This window comes from Panicum virgatum, chromosome 5N, assembly GCF_016808335.1.
Source record: "Panicum virgatum strain AP13 chromosome 5N, P.virgatum_v5, whole genome shotgun sequence".
Classification (NCBI taxonomy): domain Eukaryota; kingdom Viridiplantae; phylum Streptophyta; class Magnoliopsida; order Poales; family Poaceae; genus Panicum; species Panicum virgatum.
Window position 1 is genome coordinate 40,982,466 of NC_053149.1, and position 5,890 is coordinate 40,988,355.

A 5,890-nucleotide genomic window follows, 5' to 3' on the forward strand; every position below is an offset into this window, starting at 1 on the left:
TCCACCGGTCGGAACTTGCTATGGTTTCCTTCTTTATAACCATCCCTCCGCCCTTTTACCCTCGGACTCCGCTGCCGCCGCTTCGTCCTCTACCTCCGACTCCGCCGCCGCCGCCTTCGCCCAACACAATCAACTTCTAATCCCACGCTCCATCTTCGACTTTCGGGTGCGTTCCTTTAGATTTCCTCCTCGTCTTCTGTTGTCCTCGATTCAGATCTTGCAATAGTAGGATTGGCCCTGACTGATTTTTATATTTGACAAACGATTCTTCTTGGATAATTCACAGAGATCAACAAGGTCCAAGAGATCTCCGGTTGGTGACTACTAGAGAACAAGAAGCAAGGATGCCAAAGCGGAAGCACTGCGACCGTGCGGCAGAGGCTCGGCAGAAGCAGCTCTACCTCATCTTTGATGACTGGTCTGGTGGCTACACCATCCGCCACGTAAACTTGCCGTCCGGTACTTGCGAAGTCGCCGAGCAGCGCCTGCCTCCGCCTTTCCTCCGCCTGCCGGGGACGCGTGGGCTTGCCAATTATTTCGCGTACGCCTTTGGCGCCAGCATAATCGCGGCGCTTCCGCAACATCCTCTGAGCGATAACGCTATGCCAATCTTTGACGTCCGCAAGCGGAGCTTCATCTCAGATCTCTGCAAGCGGAGCTTCATCTCTGGGCTTCGCGGATTGTCCCATCTTCCTCCCCGTTGGTGACAGTAGTCTATACGCCCTGCACACGGACTGCTTGGAGCTGCTTTGCCGCTCGCAGCAGCGTTCACCTGGCAGCATCGCGGGAGAGTCGTGGTCATGGCACATGCTCCCGAAGCCACCATTTTTACCGTTGGGGGTCGTCTCCTACGCGGTGCACCCTGATGGACCGACCATCCTCATCAGCTCAGAGAGTTTCTTCGACAACCCCATGGTGGGCACATTCACCTTCCACACGAACAACTCTGTGTGGACAAAGCGTGGTGAGTGGATGCTGCCTTTCGACGGCCGGGCACACTTCGATGGCGATCTGGGAATCTTCGTTGGTCTCTCCAGAGACCCAAAGACTCTCGGCCACCTCTGCTGCTGTGACAAGGCCAGCTTGAACACCTGCAACAGCAACACTGATGAATGGCCCGCCCCTGCTTGGAAGCTCTGCCCGAAGAAGCTGTTCAGCGGCAACCCAGGCGAGAGGCATGTGTCTGCTACCCTCGTCTACTTGGGAAGCAAGAGCAAATTCTGCCTCGTGGAGTGCATCTACTTTGAGGATGTCAGGGATGATCAGGTGCTCAAGGAGGGAGGCAAGCATGGATGCCGGCACAGTTGCTATATGTATCGTTTGACAAAGTTTACCCTCAGTTATGACAGCAAGGGAGATCTTAAGACAAAGAGCCGGCGTGTTGGATACTATAAGGTGCCTAAAAAAGCATCGGCTGAGTCCATCAGAGATCTTCCTGTGGCATTTTGGCTGTAAAATGTCAAAATCATGTTGTGTTAATGTTCCTGTGTTTTGGCTCTGGTGTTAGTAGTTGTTTTCTTAATGTGTAATCACAAACTGTTTCTCTATTAATATGTAATCACAACAGTGATTCTGGTGAACCCATTCGTATGTTTTCACTCAGGTCTGAATGCGTTTATTTTCCATGTTGGTTCTGATTTAATGTGTCATCACAAACTGTGATTCTGTGAATCCCTGTTTTCATGAGTACGAGTCCTCAACAACAAAGAGGTGATTCTGTTCTATGTAATGTGTACTCTCGTCTTTGATTCTGTGATCCCTTGCTGTGTTTTCATGTGTACGATCGGGCTGCAACAAAAAAGATTTCATATATATATGTATATATATATGTATGTGTGTGTGTCTACTGGTTGAACTGTCTTCAAGATTTACTCCTGTTCAACTGGTTGAAGTTTGTTTATGTGTCAATCGATCCTGTGAGCCATCCGCTCGGGGCCGAATGTCTACGGTAATCCAATGACTAATAGGCACGGCCTGCAAACCTGTTTCTGCCACCAGTTTGCTGCTGCCCGGCCGTTTAGCCATCCCGGTCTATTTTTGATATTACCATCCGTTTTGGGCGATCTCACGCCATGTTATTCTACGAGAAAATTGTAAAAATAGAACTCCAATCGTTACGCTTCGCATATTTGCCATTCCAAACGTTGATATCATAAAATTGGAACTCCAAACATGTGTTTTTTGATTATAATGCCATTTGGTGTATTTTCCATCTTTTCTTTTTTTTATGTATTTGGGGTGGTAAAAATCTCTTATACCCCCGTGATTTTGCTGCACCACACTGTTTCGTTTACCTGCTAGAAGCGCATGTCGCCGCTGGGTGCTGTGCATGCCGCCACCCTAGGTGCTGGGCACGCCTAACCAAGCTAGCTAGGCGCTGGGCACGCCTGCCCACCAGCCGCCGCCAGAAAGGGCGATGAGAGCGTTGACGACCATTATTTCACATTTTGACCGTCAATTTTTCGGAAATAAATTGAGGTTTTGCATCATGTTCCATGCATATTTTATTTAATTCTAATTAATTTCACAAGTTTTGGATGAGTTGTGCTTGCAGGAATCTACTGTCCAAAGATGGTCAAAATCAGAGAAAATCCAGGCCGCCCGGCACATTCCGTGCCGACCGGCCTGACACATCCACATACATGGGTCCAATATTCTTACTGGAGCAATGTGACACGTTCATAAAGTCCTAGAACAAGGCGAACAACTTATATCCTGTCGGTGGACCCGGAAGGCACAAGATTCAAACCAAAGACCCACATGCCAGTGCCAAAAACGTCAAATGGGAAAACCACCCATTCCAGTGGCAATGTGGAGCATTGATATGCAACATCAGCGAAACGGAGGGCCGAGGGGCTCCGGAGGCAGGCCGCCCGGCCAACCCCTGGCCGCCCGGCCCAAGAAGTCAGCATCCAAGGAAACCACCCGATGAACCGACGTTCAGGAGTGATCAGGAGCCATCCACTGAAGGTCGGTGGCCAGATGGCACACCCCTAGGCCGGCCGGCCCCACCTTGCCGAGACTCGGCTCCCGACTTCGCGTGGAAGTTATGCACCGCCTCTACAGTTGCGTGCACCTGGCGCTACCTGAATTACCGGCCTTCTACCGACCTTGGAAGCCTATAAATAACACTCTCCCCATCACTTGTAAACACACACTCAAAGGAGCAATTCTCTCTTCTCAAGTCTTGAGTAGGTTAGTAGTTGGGAGTTAGAGTCGAGTCGAGCTTGTTTCGGGGATCCGGAGTCGTTATCGGAGCTCGGTATAAGCTCTTATATCTTTTTCTTTGACTATTTTAATATAAGTAATCTTCTTTATTTACTTGAGTCAGCTTTACTTTCCGCAAGTTATTTGTCTTCCCATGTACTAGTACTTGTATGCGGGAGTAAGTTTTACCTCTAGTTCAGTTTAAGTTCTCTTTCTTGCCTTGTCGGAGTTAGTCTTACGGGTTTTCTCGCCCGTACTAGTGTAACTCAAGTTAGTTCACTAGGTTGAGCGGAATTTCTTTTGAAGGCCTCAAGAGAAATCCTAGTACCGAGAGCAGACGTGGTGTCTGACTCAGTACTAGCTAGGAAGTGTGTTCCACATTTCCACCCCACGGCACCGCAGTGGTAGGTGGAAAGTGGTGACAGCATTGTCCGTCCATCGTAATCCTCCACGTTCGGGTGCTTTCATAGCAGTAGTTGCCGAAGGACGTCGGGCTCCCTTCTCACCCCTGTCTGAGCCCTTCTCTTAGGCCGCCGAAGTAAGCTCCTGGTTCCGACATCAAGATAGAATCTTAGATCAGTTCTAGTGAGACTAGCTCAGTAGTTTAGAAGTGTTTCAGGAGTCCTTTCTCGCTCGTTGTCCTCCCAACTGCTACCTCTCTAAGGTATAGAATCTTCGGTGTGTCAAACGGTCATAGACTAGCCATTTATCCTACCCGTTATCTGGCTTACCCCTACTGAATTAGCCGGTTGATAAACTCAGTCTACAATTTACGATACACTTTACCATAGTGCTTCCTTGAGGATTTCACGATACCCCGGAATACTCCGTGGTGAAGTGCTACAACGGTGATTATGTGCGCTTGCAGAATACCTATTCAGATTAAGCATAAGAGACACCAACAAGCATTTCTGGCGCCGTTACAGAGAAGCAATTGGCTAAAGTTATCGTATAATTGAGTGAAAAACTTTACTGTTTCGTCACCGCTAGTTTTGGCGGGCTTACCATTGCTCTCTCCCTTGTTTGTTCGATGTAGAGCAGTGCATGGCTGGTTTTGATCTACCATCCAACTTCGATCCGAATCCTCAAAGAATTGGGCGAATTGTGAGACACCGCGTCGTCCCACCCCAGAAGAAACCCACTTGGAACCCTCGTTTGTCCGTCTTAGCACCACCCGTGGCCAAGACTCTCAGGCAGTACTCGGTCCCGTCCAGCAGCCACATCCCTACTGGACTGAACAATGACCAAGGCAACGATGGCTTTGAGCTCAAATCGGGACTGGTGAACATGGTTCAAACGAGTCCATTCTGTGGCAAGGCATCAGAGGATGCCAATGCTCACCTTCAGAACTTCCTGGAAGTGAGCAGTACTATCAACCCCAGAGGTACCACGATGGATAATGTCCATCTTCGGCTGTTCCCATTCTTCTTGCTAGGCAAGGCGAAGACGTGGTTCTACACCAACAAAGCAGACTTCACCACATGGGATGCCTGCTCCAATGCATTCGTGACAAAATACTTTCCGGTGGGCAAAACCAACGCCCTCCGGAGCAAAATCTCTGGATTTCAGCAGCTGCCGGATGAAGCTATTCTGTAAGCTTGGGAGAGATTCCAGGAGTATATTGCAGCATGCCCCCACCACGGCATGAAAGAATAGCTGATCATTCAGAGTTTCTTCCATGCCCTGAACATGCTAGCCCAGAACCACATCGATGCAGCATCAGGTGGTTCCTTCCTTTCGCTCAGCATCAACGCAGCGAAAGCGCTGGTAGAGAAGATTGCTTCCAACCAGAGTTGGAAAGGTGAAAGGCAGCAACAGCGCCACAAGGGAATTCATCATCTCGACAGTGTTGATATGCTTGCTGCCAAGATGGACCTTCTCATGAAGAAGTTGGAGTCTCCTCACCAGGAGGCCAACCAGGTTATGGATTCTCGCATGACATGCGAGACTTGTGGAGAAACTGGACACACGGGCAACTCTTGACCGATTACTCAGGAGGAAGATCACTTCGTTGGAGCAAACAACTCCAACAACTCTGGCTTCCGTCCTCAGCAGGGTTGGAATTCCAAGCCCAACCTCCTCTTCGGTCAACAGCAAGGTATGAACTTTAATAATAATTTTCAGCCTACTCTAAAGGACCTAGTTTATGACCAAAAGCAGATTAATGATAACATTAGTAAGATATTTCTTGCTAATGACAAAATCTTGGAATCTTTGGCCAGACAACTAGAGGGCATAAATTCTGTTATTAAAAACCAGTTGAGCTTCAACAAAATGATAGAAACTCAAGTTGCTCAGCTAGCCTCATCTTGTCCTAACAATAACTCGGGAAAACTTCCTGGGCAACCGAAAGTCTCTCCTAAGAAGAATGTTAGTGCAGTGACTACGCGGACAGGTAAGCCCACGCAGGAACCACCATATCCTAAAGATGCAGGATCTCAATGGAAAGCCGTACCCGCCAGCAATACCTCTGCTGTAGACGAAGATCAGGAGGAGGCCGAAGAGTCCAACACAACTACTGCCCAGGAGGAAACCGTGGAACCCCCTAGAACTTCACGGGAGTTTCATGACACTACTGCCTTACCATTTCCAGAAAGGATAAGGAAGACGGTGGCCGACGAGAAATTCGGAAAGTTCGTCGAGATAATAAAGAAGTTGTATGTCAATATACCGCTTCTTGACG

The 5,890-nt window shown here is 48.7% G+C and overlaps 1 non-coding gene across 1 annotated transcript; it reads right to left on the reverse strand.

The window, feature by feature from the left end:
- Nucleotides 1–4,746: 4,746 nt before the first annotated feature.
- Nucleotides 4,747–4,853, reverse strand: LOC120677141. Its single transcript, XR_005676204.1, has one exon. It is a non-coding gene; the product is annotated as a small nucleolar RNA R71 (small nucleolar RNA).
- Nucleotides 4,854–5,890: the final 1,037 nt, after the last annotated feature.